A 20,375-nucleotide genomic window follows, 5' to 3' on the forward strand; every position below is an offset into this window, starting at 1 on the left:
CCCTTTTTGGGAGCCCTCCTCTGAAGGCAGTGGCCACTGACGGGACGGTCCTGGGCGAGCAGCTGGGCTTGTTCTCGCCCCCTATTGTCCGCTGGCCGCACTGTTCCCCTCCTGCAGATAAGAGAAAGCAGATAACACGCTCGCTGCTCTGGGAGTTGTAGTTCGCGAGCTCGCGCAGCGCAGGCACTGGTTCCCTTGCAGAGACTACACTTCCCGGCATTCCCCGTGCGTTATCAGCAGTCCCCACGCGCAGGCACAGCGTTACATTGTATCCTATGATGTCACCTGCACTGTGCCAGCGGCTGGGAAGGAAGCGGGTTCTATAGAGCCTATTGTTACACATTGTATCCTGTGCTGGGACCATGGCTTCTCCCAGGTAAGGCTCCACTAATATGTCCTCCCATGGAAGGTACATAGAGAGCAGGCTCCATGGGGCACCCAGTAACATGTCCTCTCATGGAAGGTACATAGAGAGCAGGCTCCATGGGGCACCCAGTAACGGCCTCTCAAGGAAGGTACATAGAGAGCAGGCTCCAGGGCACCCAGTAACATGTCCTCTCATGGAAGGTACATAGAGAGCAGGCTCCATGGGGCACCCAGTAACATGTCATCTCATGGAAGGTACATAGAGAGCAGGCTCCATGGGGCACCCAGTAACATGTCATCTCATGGAAGGTACATAGAGAGCAGGCTCCAGGGCACCCAGTAACATGTCCTCCCATGGAAGGTACATAGAGAGCAGGCTCCAGGGCACCCAGTAACATGTCCTCTCATGGAAGGTACATAGAGAGCAGGCTCCATGGGGAACCCAGTAACATGTCCTCTCATGGAAGGTACATAGAGAGCAGGCTCCAGGGCACCCAGTAACATGTCCTCTCATGGAAGGTACATAGAGAGCAGGCTCCAGGGCACCCAGTAACATGTCCTCCCATGGAAGGTACATAGAGAGCAGGCTCCAGGGCACCCAGTAACATGTCCTCTCATGGAAGGTACATAGAGAGCAGGCTCCAGGGCACCCAGTAACATGTCCTCTCATGGAAGGTACATAGAGAGCAGGCTCCAGGGCACCCAGTAACATGTCATCTCATGGAAGGTACATAGAGAGCAGGCTCCAGGGCACCCAGTAACATGTCCTCCCATGGAAGGTACATAGAGAGCAGGCTCCAGGGCACCCAGTAACATGTCCTCTCATGGAAGGTACATAGAGAGCAGGCTCCATGGGGAACCCAGTAACATGTCCTCTCATGGAAGGTACATAGAGAGCAGGCTCCAGGGCACCCAGTAACATGTCATCTCATGGAAGGTACATAGAGAGCAGGCTCCAGGGCACCCAGTAACATGTCCTCCCATGGAAGGTACATAGAGAGCAGGCTCCAGGGCACCCAGTAACATGTCCTCTCATGGAAGGTACATAGAGAGCAGGCTCCAGGGCACCCAGTAACATGTCCTCTCATGGAAGGTACATAGAGAGCAGGCTCCATGGGGCACCCAGTAACATGTCCTTTCATGGAAGGTACATAGAGAGCAGGCTCCAGGGCACCCAGTAACATGTCCTCTCATGGAAGGTACATAGAGAGCAGGCTCCATGGGGCACCCAGTAACATGTCCTCTCATGGAAGGTACATAGAGAGCAGGCTCCATGGGGCACCCAGTAACATGTCCTCTCATGGAAGGTACATAGAGAGCAGGCTCCATGGGGCACCCAGTAACATGTCCTCTCATGGAAGGTACATAGAGAGCAGGCTCCATGGGGCACCCAGTAACATGTCCTCTCATGGAAGGTACATAGAGAGCAGGCTCCATGGGGCACCCAGTAACATGCCTTCCCATGGAAGGTACATAGAGAGCAGGCTCCAGGGCACCCAGTAACATGTCCTCTCATGGAAGGTACGTAGAGAGCAGGCTCCATGGGGCACCCAGTAACATACCTTCCCATGGAAGGTACATAGAGAGCAGGCTCCATGGGGCACCCAGTAACATGTCCTCTCATGGAAGGTACATAGAGAGCAGGCTCCAGGGCACCCAGTAACATGTCCTCCCATGGAAGGTACATAGAGAGCAGGCTCCATGGGGCACCCAGTAACATGTCCTCTCATGGAAGGCACATAGAGAGCAGGCTCCATGGGGCACCCAGTAACATGTCCTCTCATGGAAGGCACATAGAGAGCAGGCTCCATGGGGCACCCAGTAACATGTCCTCTCATGGAAGGCACATAGAGAGCAGGCTCCATGGGGCACCCAGTAACATGTCCTATCATGGAAGGTACATAGAGAGCAGGCTCCATGGGGCACCCAGTAACATGTCCTCTCATGGAAGGTACATAGAGAGCAGGCTCCAGGGCACCCAGTGACATGTCCTCCCATGGAAGGTACATAGAGAGCAGGCTCCATGGGGCACCCAGTAACATGTCCTCTCATGGAAGGTACATAGAGAGCAGGCTCCAGGGCACCCAGTAACATGTCCTCTCATGGAAGGTACATAGAGAGCAGGCTCCATGGGGCACCCAGTAACATGTCCTCTCATGGAAGGTACATAGAGAGCAGGCTCCATGGGGCAGCCAGTAACATGTCCTCTCATGGAAGGTACATAAAGAGCAGGCTCCATGGGGCACCCAGTAACATGTCCTCTCATGGAAGGTACATAGAGAGCAGGCTCCATGGGGCACCCAGTAACATGCCTTCCCATGGAAGGTACATAGATAGCAGGCTCCAGGGCACCCAGTAACATGTCCTCTCATGGAAGGTACATAGAGAGCAGGCTCCATGGGGCACCCAGTAACATGTCCTCTCATGGAAGGTACATAGAGAGCAGGCTCCATGGGGCACCCAGTAACATGTCCTCTCATGGAAGGTACATAGAGAGCAGGCTCCAGGGCACCCAGTAACATGTCCTCTCATGGAAGGTACATAGAGAGCAGGCTCCATGGGGCACCCAGTAACATGTCCTCTCATGGAAGGTACATAGAGAGCAGGCTCCATGGGGCACCCAGTAACATGTCCTCTCATGGAAGGTACATAGAGAGCAGGCTCCATGGGGCACCCAGTAACATGTCCTCTCATGGAAGGTACATAGAGAGCAGGCTCCATGGGGCACCCAGTAACATGTCCTCTCATGGAAGGTACATAGAGAGCAGGCTCCATGGGGCACCCAGTAACATGCCTTCCCATGGAAGGTACATAGAGAGCAGGCTCCATGGGGCACCCAGTAACATGTCCTCTCATGGAAGGTACGTAGAGAGCAGGCTTCATGGGGCACCCAGTAACATGTCCTCTCATGGAAGGTACATAGAGAGCAGGCTTCATGGGGCACCCAGTAACATGTCCTCTCATGGAAGGTACATAGAGAGCAGGCTCCATGGGGCACCCAGTAACATGTCCTCTCATGGAAGGTACATAGAGAGCAGGCTCCATGGGGCACCCAGTAACATGTCCTCTCATGGAAGGTACATAGAGAGCAGCACTGCAGGTTTTGGGGCACCAAGTAACATGTCCTTTTCTGGAAAGGTGGAGACTGGAAGGTACATAGAGAGCAGCCCTGCAGGTTCTGGGTGTGACAGGAAAAGCCCTCACTGTAGCCATTTATTCTCTGTTAAAACCCCAGAGCTATCATACAGCAGGGCATGGGCTGCAATAATGGGGGATTTGCTGCTGGGGTTATCATTGTCCTGTAATTTAAATCACATTTATTCATTCCTTAGTGATTAAACTGATTTCCTTGAGTTGTGCACACTGTGCAGGGAAGCCCTTTTCATGTGCTGTCCATACATGTATTAAAGTAATGTGTGTGTGTGTGTCTAGGAAATGAGCTTTGCAGTATTATCAGGTTTTAGATATGCCGCTGTTTTCTGTTGAATGGGGGTTAATTGAGCAAATCCTCCTGTTTTTGTGAGCAGATGCCTTTCTGATTCATTTGCTTACTCTGCTTGAATAGTATAAGTGGTCCTGGGGTGATCCCCTCCTTTGTTGCTGGGCCATATTGTATAGTGCTTCTGGATGTAAAGGTTTGGCCTGTGTGGAGCTTTTAGTTGACACACATATTCATTATAGTTCTATCCAGTCTGTGTTTTACTACAGGGTTAATCCAATCTGCATGGACTGGAGTGCAATGCTTTAGTGCATAGAACTCACAGTGCGAAACATTGTAATCATAACAAGCAACAAAAGGAATGAATACACTCAAGGACACTCTGTCTGTACAGTCAATATAAATTATTTTGCTATTGTATTTTGTTTGTATATTTTTGTACGTATTAAAAACATCAGTTTATAAAGCACTAAATTAACCGGCAGCTTTGAGAAAGTGAATGTATCCGATGAATTTATCTTTCAGGATTTAGCCCCATGGCAGTGGTTTCTGCCCCTAAATTCGGTTCTCGTGCTATGTCACTGGGTCCCCAATGGGACATGTTTGTTAGATTCCAGTTACCTGCTGAGACTACGCTGCATCTAGAAAGGGCCTAAACTTTTTGGTTACAGTCTAGATTGATGATGGATTACCTTATCCAGTATCAGGATAAATGGTTAACTAGCACGATTTGGGACTATTGACCCCTGTTACCAGCCAATTCATGAAGTTTCTGATTTTTTTTTTTCTTCCACCAGGCCCTACAGTCTGCATATCTGTTTTCTTTAGCAAGTTCTTCACAGGTAGACTAGATCATCCGGTTTTTACTGTAATGGTAAACATCTCTTGAGTACGCCTTTCCCCACCCCAAGGCTGTGATTATTATCTCTTTTTTTGCCTTCTGCTGGCTTCTATTAGTAACATGGCAATGGAATTTTTGCAGTTTAAGCTCTCCGATTCATGGAACCTTAAATCAGACAAAAAAAAAAAAATCTTTCAAAGGGAATGTAGGGAGCAATTATTTTTAACGGGTTTCTCCAATGCGTAGACTTCTAGGTATGTGAAGATTGTTTAAGGGCACAAAACAAACATAAATCTATTCTTTTCAGCTTTTCAGGACAGAACATTGATCATGAAATGTGACTTTTTAGGCTTATTCACTAAACAGTGAGTTAGATTGACCCGAAACCCAGATTACACATTGCTTTCCGGGCTAAAACAGTGACACCATGGCTATGGCTTAGTTGGAGATTTCATTTTTTTCTTAGAATGAGGTTTGTTGGCCTAAACGTAGACATTTGTTTTACAAGTCTCTGTTTAGTGACTAGACGTGTTTATGTTGAATGCACGTTGATTTGTTTAATTTTTGCATTATGTTGTTTCAATGCACGCTCTATTAAAAATGGAAATACTATGCTCTGTGACTGGTAACTTTCCATTTTCATTTAATTCTACGTATGTAATAGATAAATGACGACTTGTGGCCGAGCTAAACTTGTAGCTAGCTTTGCATCTTATTAGGACGTTTCATTGATTCCATACAAGTATACATTGTTTAAATACATCTTTATGGGAGTGTTGTGTCGATTGGGATAAAAGACCCATGATGTCAATATTTCGTGCAGTATACACTGTTGATCCCACATAAAATGACGTTTTGAATTGAGATCCTTTGTGACATTAAAGTGCATGTTATCTGGTCTAGCATTGAATATACAAAAAAGTGTCCCAACCTTTAATTTTTTTTATTTAAATCTCATTAAGACAACCTTTCTAGACAGAGAATTCTGCAACTGTATTGTGTTTACTGAAAGCAATCATTTCCACAGCTGTAGGCACAATCTCTTTGACCTCTTGGCCTTTGTACAGTCCTGTTAATGAATAGGTCATCAGAGAGCTGTTTGTACTGGCCCTGATTATATTTATATGCTATCATATCCCCTTACAGATGATCTCTCCTGCCTTCTTCTAAAGTACACAAACGTATGTTTTCTAACCTTTCTTTATAACCAAATGGTGCTTATTCCACTTAACCCCTTAAGGACACATGACATGTGTGACATGTCATGATTCCATTTTATTCCAGAAGTTTGGTCCTTAAGAGGTTAAAGGAGCACTATAGGAAGCTGTATTCACTGCTACCCTATGGGCTTCCTCTTTACGTGACAAAGTTCTACTTGGCCTGTGCTGCAGAAGTGACTACAGTGCCTGTCCGTATGCCAGCTTCTAGAGGTGGATTTAACCCTCAATGTAAACAGAAATTGCATAGTTTTTACATTCCAGGGATAAAACGACCGGGATACTGCACCCAGACCACTTCATCACTTCATTGAGATTAAATGGTCTGGGTGACAAAGTGTCCCTTTAATAATCTTGTAATCCACCTAATTTTCCAGTTCCATAAATTCCTTGCTTAAAACCTGGTGCTGACAATTGCTCAGTGTATCCGAGGTAGAGGGTCTCAACATGTATTTATATAGTGGCAATATTATATTTTTATCACACGAATCTGTATATATTATTTTTATACATGAAATTTATAAGCCTATGTAGTCATCCATGTTTTTTAACCTGATCTCTACCACAACCACCATTTACAGGTTATGTATAATTATTCCTCATCCTTAAATTCTCGTGTCCCACTTGCCTGCCCGGCCCCCTGGTTTGACCAGATCCCTCTGCAAGAAGTAATATCCTGCTTAGTCTTTCACCTTGTTTTTGCATGGCTTTTGCTGACTTGTAACTTTCAATGCCCATATCCTCAATAAACCGTTAAGAACCAGTGGTAGGCAACCTTATTCTCAAAATGCTGTGGACTACATCTCTCCTGATACTTTGCCAGCATTACGGCTGTGAGAGCATTATGGGAGATGTAGTCCACAACACCTGAGGTGCCAAAGGTTGCCTACCCCGTTTTACAAAGTAGTGGACACACTAAGAGTTGACATTCCAATTTTCTGTCAAATAAAATATTTCATTATGGGCAATCTGTACTTCTGATCATTTGGGCACCATTAATGAGGCACGTGGGCTTACCCAGAGAGGGACATACGTTACTGGAATATCTTCGTATATAGATTAAACAGCATTACTACAAGATAACATTTCAAATTTGGGATCTAACCCCCTGCAGAAGTCTCAGCCTCATACTGCCATACTGGTTGGAATGTGGACTGAAATCTCCATATCATCAGTGTAGATAAAAAGGAGGTGGGTTATGGGTGACAGGGCGAGCCAACGTATTTTATTTATTTATTTTGTTTGGGTCAGATTCCACAGACTCTTTTGTATATATTGTGTATTAATATTGTTTTTGTATTTTATTGTACCCTATTGTATCAATGCAATGTTTTGTGCATTCAGGACATTCTTGAAAATGAGAGAAATATCAATGTATCCTTCCTGGTAAAATATTTTAGAAATAATTAGCTCCATGCCCTATTTAATGAGCTGTAACGGCTATAGTGCTTAGTTTGTGCCTTTTTTCAGTGGCGAAACCAGGTTCCTTTTGACCTCTATATATAAGATGCTAAAAAATAACTACAATCTTTAACCCCTTAAGGACACGTGACATGTCATGATTCCCTTTTATTCCAGAAGTTTGGTCCTTAAGGGGTTAAACAAACTATCTTTATTTTTAAGAGAAAACAAACCTTTCAAAGTCTTGTACTCTGCAGTAGTTTCATTCAAGAAAAAATATGAATGAAACTACTGCTGGATTTGAGTGAAGCTGCAAATTATCTGATGGCTTTGAGATTTAGTCTATTCATGCTTTGGGAAGATAGCTGTGCAACCGGTCTGTAAGAGTGCTTGAAAGAGCTGCGCGTGCTGCACAAATATGTCGGGGCAGAAGGGTGTACAGGCACCCCCAAAATATCACTGAGTTTTTATTTTTTTAGATACGGTTCCATACAGTGTGCAGCTGAAATTATGATGGAGCAGCAGTCACTGGCATAACCTTTCAAAAATAGAACGGGGCACCAGGCCTAGCCCAGATCTGTACTCTATTATTTATTATTATTATTATTATTATTGGTATTTATATAGTGCCAGCTATTTCGTAACGCTTTACAATATTATAAAAGGGGGAAATTTTACAATAAATGAGACAATTACAAAATGTTACAGGAACAGTAGATTGGTGAGGGCCCTGTTCTAGGGAGCTTACAATCTAGATTTATTTATAGATGGTGTTTGGGGGGGGCACAGTCTGAGAGAATTTATTCTGCAGTGTTGCTTTCCACCTTTTTAGATGTGATATTTTTGGGGGGAGGGGGCGATAACATTTAGTATTGGTAGGATGTCACGGAGGAAGATTTGCGCAATGCCCATCATTTTTATTTAATTTTTTTGTTATGTCAAATCAATCCATCTGTTCAAGAAAAAATACTTTCAGTGAAACGTATGAATTGGAAATGGCAACCATATCCATATCTGTGCAACAAAGTTTCCATGTATGTGTTAACAATCACAACCCAACAAAACAATAGCACAGAAAAGGCAGAGGGACAAATGAGCCGTCCCCTGATTGTCCCCATTGACAGAGGTTGAGCTTGTATTCTGACACAGCTGTGTGATAGTTGAAAGAGAGAGGGGTCTGGCTGACTGCCTATCAGTCTGAAAAGGGGGGAGATAGGGGGCCTTGCTTGTTGCCATGGTAACTTCTCTTGCTACTGGAGTGTTCAATTCTGCTGTCTGCTTGCTATAGAGGTCGGGTTGTGCTGGAGGCTTGAAGGGGTGGGGACAGGGGACATAGGCGGGGACTGAGCACACGCTAGTGAGCCCCTGGTGTGTGATGCAGGCAGTCTGCAGAGAGCCAGGGGACAGGCACAGAGGAGGTGAGAGCTATTTAATTACCTGTATGCTGCCATACTATCTCTCAATGTAGCTGCAGGCATGTCCAAGAAAGCTGATCCCCCTCCCCCCACCTCCTCCCCAAATATTACTGCTTCAGTAAGGGACATCTATAGACACAGAGCTAAATCAATACTACCTGTCCCTTATTGTACTCTATAACCTGCTCATTATACAGAGTCGCAGGTAATGGGAGGACTGGTCCATGCTCCTGGCTTGGCTGTTGTGTTTAAAATCATGTACTGAACACTGGATACATATATGGATCTGATAACATATCTTCTCTTCTCATTGAAGCACTTCGCATGTTGCTGTGTCTGCTGCATTTGGGCTATTAGTGTCTCATTTATATTTTCTGTTAAATTTTAGCCAAAAGTATTGTTTGCAGTTTAATAAAATTTGAAGGTGGCTATTTGTATAATTACATTTTTTTAAGCCTTCCTTATTACTAAATTGTGTTTGTTTCACCATTCACCTGTTTATGCTGCATATTAAATTGCACATTACCTCCCTCTAAAATAACAAATAAGACAATCTGAAAGCGGGGTACAGTTGTTGTTGTTATTATTATTATTTTATTATTTATATAACGCCATCCCGTAGCGCTGTTGTCCACAGACCAGTAAATGGGGCACTGGTGTGCAAGATGCATGGGAACATTGAAATTGCTGTTTGGTGACCCCTGGCACTCACAGTGCAGTGGAGCGTGATGGGAGTAGTGTTCCGCAATCCCTGCACTGCTCAAGGTTACATATCTTTTTAAGGAGATAAGGTCTGTGAGTGGCACGTGAGGCACTGGCTGCTTTGAGTGATAATGTGAAGCTGCATGCATAGTTAATAACGTATTTATTATTTTTGTAAATGAATAAATTCTGTTTATTTATATGTTATGCTGATATGTGAACTGGGATATTTCCTGCAGAAAAAAATCTGTTGAACGTAGATAAAATGTTTTAATCTGACTCGGTGGCTGAGGATGGAAGGTAAAGGAAGGCTTGTCAGTTGTGATTTTGGCTACATGCACTCAGATGTGTCTGTACCTGTTGGCAACTTCATTCGGTCTCTGACCTGCAGTGAGAAAGACGGGGACATTGATAAGTTGCCCTCCATCTCTTTCCATGTCACCCTCATTCATCTGTCTCGATCTATAGCTGGTCTTCTGCCCCTGGAGAAACCCGCATTTAAACTGCCACACATCCAGGGCTTCAGGCCCCATAATCAACTTTCCACCCACGTTTATTAGAGTTTAGGAACACCTAGATAAGTCTAGATATTGGTTTGTATGCTGTAGGCCAGAGGTAGATACAATGTAGATTTTCACCCCCAGTGACGCTTTGCCAAGACTGATGGCAGCTTTACCTGTTGGCCATGCATGTGATAGTTTAATCTGTCTTCTAATGATCTCAATAGCCCCATAAATATTCTGTGGTTTTGTCTGTAAGTTTCATTGAACCATTGCTAGTCTGTCTGGTTCTGGGTTTCAGGCCTTTCATGCTGCATATTCACCCTAAACAGTCACTATTGCCTCATCTATCTCCAGATTCCAGGGGGGGGGGGGGGTATGTAGTGTTATCTATGGCCGTCATGCTGGTGGAGACGGACTGTGATCAGGGCTGGCTTGCCACCTTACTGTCACCCCTGCAAAAAATGCTGCGGAATACGACTGGCTATCTGTCTGCCTACCCCTAGGTGTGTACACTGCTAACGTGACTGGGATATTAAATGCTGGAGTCTGCTGCCTGCTCGATTTCATGTTGTAAAACATGTCTTGGATAATTGTAATATTGTGTGTTCTCTCTGTGGGTATAATCTGCCATCGTTAACTTATCACCAAGACACTCTTCTTCTTGAGTCGTTTTTTTCATTTATTTTTTGCTTTGCATATAAAGATAATATCGTCAGAAAATTGCGCTGGTGTTTGTACTATCAGAGGTATTTAATAAGCTGGGTATTGTTGAGGGACATTTAAAATTTGGACCAAAATAGCCGATTTAGATTAGTTCTCAAGCTACGTTTTTACAGATCATATATTTTGCCCTAAAATTCTGAATTTCCTGGTCGATTTCCCAGCGTAGTAAGCATCCTTTAGAATGTGACGTATAGTGGTTGGATGTGTGTTTTTACACTTTGCTTCATTACATTGTGTGCATGATGCATAGCTGTGCAACAAAACCTGCTTATCACTCCGACACCCTTGGCGTTAGAGCATTCGTTTTAATATTGCTTTAATATTTCATGTTTACGGCTTGACGATCCTTGAGACTTCGCTTTTACATGACTTCACAGTATTTAGGGACATTTTGTTCACAACAAGCTTTCTTTTGACCTTGACATATTTATAGATGTTCTCGCTGAAATTTATTTATTTTTTCCCTGTTCCCCCTCATTTAGCACATGTTCTTGTCATTATGCCTACTGCAACCTGTGGAAGTGAAGTTTACTTTGTGTGTGACACACGATACTGCATATTGTTTCAGTATTACTGGCCCTGACAGGCCGGCAAGATTCCTGGTATGTTTTGCTTATCAAATGGAATGTACTCACAGAAGTCAGACTATTGTTCTGGTTTCATTTTTTTTTTAAAGAAAACTTTTAAATTGTGTCTATTATATTTCAACTGTCAAGGAGAACAAAGGTTCGTTTAGCACACAAGTTTAAAAAAAAAAAAAAAAAAAAAATTTCCGCTTTTCTCATGTTCTCCTTCACACACCCAAGCAAATATTTTTGTTCAAATATAAACATAAATAGTTATTTTTTTTTGTTTTTTTGGCTTCCATTATTCTGTCCTCGTTTATAATACTAGAATTTAGTTCAACAGCCAAAAATCCTTATCTGAGGGGGAGGGGGGTGGGTGGGGAGGTAGATAGAGGTTGGATTAAACTATATGTGGGGAAGAGGGAAAATACTTTTTTTTGGGGGGGGGGGAGGGGGGGGGGGGGGAAACTGTTGGAGTTATTCCGAAAGCATGAATGGTCGGTTGTAGAATTGGAGATTTTTTGGGGGTAGTAAGTGATATGTGAGTTCTTCACAGTTCTCTCTTATTGAATAAACCCCATAGTTTACAAATGACTATTTTGAAATTTATGCGCAGTGCCCTGACGCAGATCTTCAGTCTCTATTGTGGTGGGGCCGACCTCTAAGCTGGCAGTAGAGGTCAATATTTTATGGGAGCAACGATTCAAATTGATGATGCTAACTGATGGTGCATCTACAGTGACATTATTTTGCTCTATCGCTTTCTCCGACTAATTGGAATAAGTTTAGATGGGTGAAAACCTTGACTGGATTACCTATGATCTGATTAACTGGTTCTTCCAGTACCATTCAATTTAGTGCAACACATCACTTGACCAAGTACTTGAATGGACAATCGAGCATGTAGAGTATTTTTTAATTAAAGTGCACATGGTTTATGTTCTATATGGTGCTGCCCCCTCCCTACCCCCTACCCCCATTCTCATCTTATCGGGAAAAATGTAGTACAGTGAGGGCATGGGTTCCCAATACTTTTTTCTCCAACAGCTAGGTAAACCGTATGATATACTTCTAGTTATTGTTGGATTGCAGCCCAACCAGCTGTAAGGCTTGCTGAGCATCATTGGGGTCGCAAATCTACTACAGCAAAGTATGTACCGTGTGGGTAACCCTCAAGGTTATGAAAGAGACTTGTCTTTGCCCACATTGGTATACAGGCATGGGAGGAGGATGACATTTTTGTCCACTAGTGCCAAGTTTTCTTGGAAACCGCTGACCCTACTGGGTGGTGGGTTTAATTGTGAGAAGGGGTAACTGACATGCCCTCCCTATTTCTTGTACTTTTCTTATTTTATCTTGTTTTGCCAGCTGGTCAAACCGTTCAGATTTTCACACTCCGGTCCCTGATTTTTTTTTTTTCCTTGTCCAAACCAGGAGCGTTTGGAGATAAGTGAATGACCCTGCTGGACAGATACAATTTAGTACAGATGAATCTATGGTACTAGAATGCATTCCATATCCATACGTTTTGTACATGACGGTTATTTTTATGTTCCCAAGGCTGAATGATATGTCCTGCTGATAAACCGCTGCCCATGTTCTGTTGTTCCAGCAGAAAATTAATATTCCAAAGGGCATAAATAGCCAGTTCAGTCCCTCCCGTTCTGCTTTTTCTCCTCTCTCTCCTTAGGGAGTGACATGATGAAGCAACTCAGGTTGGAATGTGCAGATCTGTAAACTCATAAACAGGGTTCACTGTTTCTCATAGTTATTTGAAAGTTGGAAGATTAGCATATTTTGCTGCTGAGATCAACGTGCAGATATTCCTGTGTATTTCCCATTTGTGGCTATTTTAGTACAATATTCCTTTGCATTTAATGTATATATGTTCAGGCCGCCATACTTTAATAGGTTACTTCAATCACTTTTATATTTAAAAAATCGCTTCCACATGTCTTTTTATTTTCTTCTTGTTTGTAAAGATGTTTTCTTCACTGCTGAGCATTGATGGACGCACTGCGCATGCATCATTCAGCTTCTTCACATAGAATAACATTCAATGCTTCTCCATCTCAAGCATTGAGCAGACGGAAAGTAGAAAGTGTGGCTTCGCAATGGATGGACCAGGGGGAGCAAAATACATTTTATTACGGGAGAGAGCGATGAATGAATCGGGAGAGGGCTGTCACTGGTGGAGGGTGGCATGATTGACTCGGGAGAAGGCTGTCACTGCTGGAGGGTGGAATGATTGAATCTGGAGAGGGCTGTCACTGGTGGCGGGAGAGATTTTTGAATCTGGAGAGGGCTGTCACTGGTGGTGGGTGAGATGATTGAATCTGGAGAGGGCTGTCACTGGTGGCGGGAGAGATTATTGAATCTGGAGAGGGCTGTCACTGGTGGTGGGTGAGATGATTGACTCGGGAGAGGGCTGTCACTGCTGGAGGGTGGGATGATTGAATCTGGAGAGAGCGGTCAGTGGTGGAGGGTGGGATGATTGAATCGGGAGACGGCTGTCACTGGTGATGGGAGGGATGATTGACTCGGGAGAGGGCTGTCACTGCTGCAAGCCTCTTCTACACACACTTCAAGGAAAAATAACTCAAAATAGGATTGCGTTATTTCGATTTGTTTGCAAAATTGTGTGAGACCGATGCTAGGAGCATCCATCTTTCTTTGTGTATCAAGTTATAGCTGAAGTAACTAGATTGCTGTTCAATCAAATATGATTTGTTGGGGGAGTTTGCTAAAAGTGTCTTCTTTTTGTTGTGTTTTTTTCCTTCCAGGCTGTTCTGTGTTTATTGCATTTTGTTCTACAAATGGTCTAAAAACTGTTGGCTTTTCTCTGTGCAAAATGACACATTCGCAATGACACCACGAAGACCGTATCGGAGGTGGTTACACCTCAAGCAGCAGTGAGGCACCATCACCACTTCAAATCACTGAAGTGGTCATAGTGCCTGGAGCAACCGTTTTTGAGTTATTTTTCCTTGAAGTGTGTGTAGAAGAGGCTTGCACTTTCTCACCTCTAAGAGTAGAGTCGGGTAATATTGGCAAACCGTGTTTGTATAAGAAACATTTCCCATAATTCTCAGAACTTGGCAAGCATCATTTGCAATTGTATCCGCCATCATGTGTCGTGTCCGTGTTAGCCGCCATCACTGCGTTGGGGTCCATGTAACACTTATATATCAGCAAGTGCAGCAGCGGAATGACTTTTAACCAAACTCCGTCAGTTCTAGTCAGACTTGCGTAAAGTAACAATTTGGTTAGACAAGAAGAACATCTCTTTGGTGCCACCAGTTTGGTGAAAAGTTTGTTTTAAGGACATTTGTAGGTTGTGTGTTTTTGTTTTGGCATTAATGGGTTTGTGCTGGGAAAAGTAAATTGAAATGCTAACCAGTACTGTGATATAATTATACGTCTCAATTTTACAATACGGGTTGGTTGTCAAACATCTGACTTGATTTTATCCTGGCTGATACAAGATGGAAAATGTAATTTAAATGTGGGTTATTTTTTTTCTTATTTAAAATAAAAATAAATAAAAAGGCTTGGGAGTGGTGGGAAGAGACAGCTACCCAAAGCCATTCATCTCGTGTGAACGCTGTTTAGGCTTTGGGTGCAGTGAAACACACAGTTCTCAGCCCACATGAAGGGAGATGTTTCTGGCTGGTTAATATTCTAACGTATGACTGCAGTTTGCTGGGTTAGTGAGATTAATACACAAAATAAAGTTCTGTTTCAACCCCATTCTGGCTATGACCTTATATTTCCAATGGGAAGAAGTCATTGGAACAGAAAAGCCAACAAAGTCATAATTATATATATTAATTATAGCAATTGTTATAATATATGACAGTATATAGAAATTGACTGGTTGGAGGGTTGTATTCTTCTCTGCCAACCAGATAAAAGGTACCATTAGTGGTTTGACATGGTTACTACAGGTCCATCCTTGGCATCCCTCTTTAAACATTAAATGCGTTACATCTCACTCGTGCAAAATTCCTACATCCGTGTCATTTGTACATTGAAGTTTTACAGCAGAATGGGCAGTGTCCATATAGAGTTGCTATATTTAATGTCAACTGTTTTTTATCTTCCTAATTGGCTGAGCTGCCTGGGACAGAGCCAAAATGTGACGTTGTACTACAGCTGTGGAGTGGAGGCAGCTCCATGGAGCCGGTGGGGTAGATCCACCCCCGGTTGTTGATGCAAATAGAATAAAAATAGAAATATACAGGTTCAATCTTCCCCTTTATTGGAGATGCTGCTGGTTTTGAACCGGGCATGGCCTCTCATTGTATTAGACGCTGCATACGTGGGATTAAAGGGACACTCCAGGCACCCAGACCACTTCTGCCCATTGGAGTGGTCTGGGTGCCAACTCCCACTAGCCTTAACCCTGCACCTGTAATTATTGCAGTTTTCATAAACTGCAATAATTACCTTGCAGGGTTAAGTCCTTCCCTAGTGGCTGTGGGAAGGAGAGGGGACCTGCAGTGCCAGGAAAACGGATTGTTTTCCTGGCACTGGAGTGTCCCTTTAAGTGTATAAAACCCAACAAATCAGGGGGGACAGCACCCCGCCATCGTTAAACTTTACCAGCTGCTGCAGTCCCAGGAATAGCCTTTCCATTGGCAAACGCTCCTAAAGTATAGCTTTATGCACAGAATGCTAATTATTTAATTCCTCCAGAACAAATAAGTTAATTTGTTAAGCGTTTTCTACATTGACAGTCTGGATATATTTGATTTGGGACTGTCTGCTTTTGATAATGTATGGTTCCATTACGGGTATTAGATTTTCAGTAAAATCCATCGTTTGTACGTTTTCAAATTAAAGGGATAGTATCCTATGTCATGCGATTGGTTGTCTGTATTCCAGGCTTGTCTACAAGTGCGGTTTGTCTCTGCAACTTAAGCCCAGGATACAGAGTAATGCCTTTAATCTGAAATCCGGTTATATACTATAAATAATAAATAGAATTATATTTACATAACATTATTTCTGGAGATGATGAGAAATGTATTGGTAGAACTTTAGGCACCTGTCTATTGTTAATGTTTATTACTCCAGGAAGGCTGTATTTTACTGCAGACAGGGGCGGCCATTAGTTTGTTCTCATTTCTGCATTTAGGACGAATAGTTCCCTTTTATTACAGTAACCTCTGTCAGCCCCTGTTATCTGTTTAAAGGAACACTCCAGGCACCCAGACCACTTCTGCCCATTGGAGTGGTCTGGGTGCCAACTCCCACTGCTCCTAACCCTGCAAGTGTAATTACTGCAGTTTTTTTTATAAACTGCAATAATTACCTTGCAGGGTTAACTCCACCTCTAGTGGCTGTCTTCCTCCTTCATAGCACAGGAAACCTGTGCTAGAGCGTCGCTGGACGTCCTCACGCGGTCATAAATACACATTCACTGTCAGACACACACTCTCGGTGACAGACACGGATACACACACTGACATGCTGAAATACGCATACTTACACTGACAAACAAGTATACACTCTCATTGACACACAATCACTAACATACACACACTCTCACTAACTTACACACACTAATTCTCACTAACAGACGCACACTCTCTCTAACAGATGCACACTAACACACTCACTAACAGACACACACACTAACACACACACTTACAATAAAAAAAAAAAAGAACATTCAAGTTCAATCCACTCCGCCTCCTTACCATTAGGAGTGCTGGAGTGGATTCTTCCCTGGTGTCCATTGGGGCTGGCTGCAGCTCGGCGGGTGGGCAGGCTGCCAGGCGCAGAGTGGCGGCAGGCGGAGAGGGAGCAGTGATCTTCCCTGCTCAGCTCCCTCGCGTGCCTCTTAGTGATGCCACGTCCGGAATTAGGTCTCCCCTTGCCGGTCGACGTCGGCAGGGGAGGAGCATGAGTGGAGCTGAGCCAGCACCAAGGGACATTGGCGCTGGACCCAGGTAAGTGACTGAAGAGGTCATTAACCTCTTCTGCAACACTGGGTGGGCCTTGACAAAGGGGGAAGCTATAGTGCCAGGAAAACGAGTTTGTTTTCCTGGCACTATAGTTTTCCTTTAAGGAGGTACATGAACAGAGCTGACCAACATTCTGCAGAGTTCAAATACATAGAAACCAGCAAGGCTCTGGACTTGTAGTTAGAAATGACTGACTTCCTCTGGCAACATGTGAGGACTATCTTGACATTTTTTTATTTTTGTGTTATTATGTTTTAATTTATGACCTGGAGGCCCCCCTGCGGTCTGTTATGGTGTAAATCATGGCTAGTTTCATGGTCCCTAGATTCGTGTTATTGTGCAATGTATGAAATCTCTGAGTTGCTCGAGGCAATACAGCTGAATAGATTTTATTTACGTCATTGCAAATGAAGCATTGATTTATGTTCAATAGTCCAGCTGTTGGCGTTTAAAACTTTGCTGGGCTGGACCAGCTTCATGAGGAATCTAGTCCACAACTGCGGGAGCATCAAAGCTTGGGTTTTTTTCCCTTGTATTTTATGATCCAACCATGATCTGTCAACCACTATTACAATAATATTAAGGATTAAAGAAGAGTCATTGTGGGATGATAAAACAATACCAGTTTGTCCATTAACAATAAGTAGCTGAACAACAATACTTTCAAAATAAAAATGTAACTGCTGACAAAGCATCGTTACGGAAACATTTAAATGTCCCATTTGATTATTGTTTTTTCTGAAATCCGTTTTATACATGGAATGAGAAACCTCGTCCTTTAAAAATAATTCCCACAGATCTTTCCATTTATTGTTCCTGCAATGACCCAATCCTGGCTGTCACATCTTGTAGTCTTTCTCTAAGACAATTACTCCGATAAATTGGAAGAAGCCTCCTTTAGTTACTTGGTCCGAGAGTTCAGCCTTTGATCTTTCTTGCTGGCTGTCGAGATTCCTTTACCTGAAATGAGTCGACTTTTTCTACATTTTAGTTTTCAGCCATATTTGACAGCGATGTATACATTGTATCTCTGGATTTTTACATTCCTGACAAATGTATTTAGTATGATGAAAGCCTCATCCGAGGTCGATGGTTGGCAAAAACAATTCAATGTTGACCTGCACAGCGTTTTGCATCAATTACTAAATGTTAAATATAAATTGTTAATTTTCTATAAGTGGTATTTTAGTATGCAGACAGATATGTGGGGGGCGGGGGGAGGGAGGAAACATCATTTTAATCCAGTGCTTGAGAAATTGAAGGGTTTTGGAAGATAGTTTGTAAACTTGCGAGGGGCAGGACCTCCTTTTCCTTTTGTATCAGTGTGTGTGTTCATTGTTTGTCTGTAGAGCTGGGGATTAATTAAATACATCACACGGTACCCATAATACATAAATAACATACAGCAGACATCTCTCGCCCAATCACGTAAACACTCTGGCCATAACCCATTCCACATTTTAACAACAAGCCCAACCCAGATCTAAGGTTGGTTAATGCAGATCTGTGTGTTCGTTGTATACCATGGCCTGGTATACAGGTAAAATGGGAGAAGTCACCAATGGAATGTTTCTATGGGGATTGCCCAAGTTTGATACTTTGCCCCGTTTTGCAGAACACAACACTGGTAATTGTTCCGCAATGTTCTCCACACCCCTTTATTCTGTAAGTGGGAGCAATACACTGCATAAAGACTGTGTGGTATAGCCTTGCTGTACTTATTAGTACAATTGTAAAACATCCCAATATGCCAGATATGACCCCTTGACTCCCCACCACCTGCAACTTGCCATTGAGACATTATATCTTCTACGTTGGTGCGACAATCACTGTCCCCACCGCGATAAATATTGTTTGATATGCAATGAATAAAGAGCTTTTACCAGTTTTCTTTTATTCATTTTATAATGGGCATATTACACTGTAAGGACTGCTAGACTTCAGAAAACAAAGGTCTCCTCTCTGTGTGTCAAATACTAGGGGTAAGTCCGGATTTCCATAATGCACAGCCAGTGGCCAGCCAAGCATTGTGGGAGTCGTAGTTTGCAGCAGGCGAGAGTCCGAGCTTGTCCTGCTGTGTACTTCTAGCATTTATATACGCAAAATAAATAAAATGTATACCGTAGTTTTCATCATTCTAACCCCTCCAAGCCCTTCCTTGGCAATGTCCATGGCACATAGTTAGAATTCTGAGCAGCTGTTACATTGCAAACTTGTTACAGTATACACAGTGCTTGCCTCCCTGGTATTAATGGAATTAAAAGGAAACAACCCAAAGTTATTCAAAGAATTCTTTTAGTTTCTGTGTTCAGTTTTAACCTTAAAGATTTTCTTGTTTTTGCTGCTTGATCATTCCCAATAAACCTCTTCTCTTTTATAAGACATAAAGGGACACGTTACTGTTAGGAATACAAAGATGGTTTCCTAATATTATAGTGCTGGAGTACATGGTTAGGTAGCCTCCCCCCCTCCCCCCCTCAGAGTGGAGTTAAAAGGTGTTAAACTTATTTTATCTCCTTCACCATGCCAGTCTTGCTGTGGCTGAGAATACTAAACTTGATTATCTCCGTAAATCCAATGTTTTCCCATAGGAAAGTATTGGGAGGCTATTGTACATGTGCGGCAAAGCGCTGAGCTGCGACAATCAGCATCTCCTTATAGAGACGCATTGAATCGTCTCCATGCAGGGTGTGGAGGCATGGTATACCATGCAGCACTGACCCAGGAACCACCTCTAGTGGTCGTCTGATTGACTGCCAGCAATGTAAACACTTCCTTTTTTCAGAAAATACAGATTTTACACTGCTAAGGCTGCAGAGACAGGCTATAGACACCATAACAACTACACTAAGCTGTAGTGCTTCTGGTGACTAAAGTGTTCCTTTAAGTCTTTAATGCCTTTTAGGCCCTGGGTAACGTGATATTCCCCCAAGGTTAGTGTGTGTACTTCTCCTGAGGCCAATGAAACATAAATATGACTATTGCTTTGAATTTGTTTTATTTTGCGTGCGTGCGTAGTTTATATAGAGGTTTATTGCAGTATATGCACATTATGACTTCTGAACTCCGGCCAAAGCCGATTTAGTAGATACATTTATTTTGGAAGCAGATCATTCCATGTGAACTAAAATCCATTGTATTGTCCAGTGTAACATTAGGACGGATGAGTTATCAGTTGCGTGACGCGGAAGACCTGCGGTAAAGCATTGATAAATTAACCTCTTCATAAA

The 20,375-nt window shown here is 43.1% G+C and overlaps 1 protein-coding gene across 4 annotated transcripts in view; it reads left to right on the top strand.

Annotated features, from left to right (window-relative positions):
* Window positions 1-253: 253 nt before the first annotated feature.
* The window catches only part of DAAM1 (dishevelled associated activator of morphogenesis 1), a 121,495-nt gene continuing 101,373 nt past the window's right edge, over window positions 254-20,375 (top strand). For 2 of the 4 annotated variants that reach the window (XM_063440059.1, XM_063440064.1), the window contains exon 1: window positions 254-376. The gene's annotated coding sequence lies outside the window, so the exon portion shown is untranslated. Of the gene's footprint in view, window positions 377-8,628; window positions 8,683-20,375 lie in introns of those variants that run through there. The other 2 variants (XM_063440065.1, XM_063440060.1) reach the window with 2 other exon arrangements.

Source organism: Pelobates fuscus, chromosome 13 (assembly GCF_036172605.1).
Source record: "Pelobates fuscus isolate aPelFus1 chromosome 13, aPelFus1.pri, whole genome shotgun sequence".
Classification (NCBI taxonomy): domain Eukaryota; kingdom Metazoa; phylum Chordata; class Amphibia; order Anura; family Pelobatidae; genus Pelobates; species Pelobates fuscus.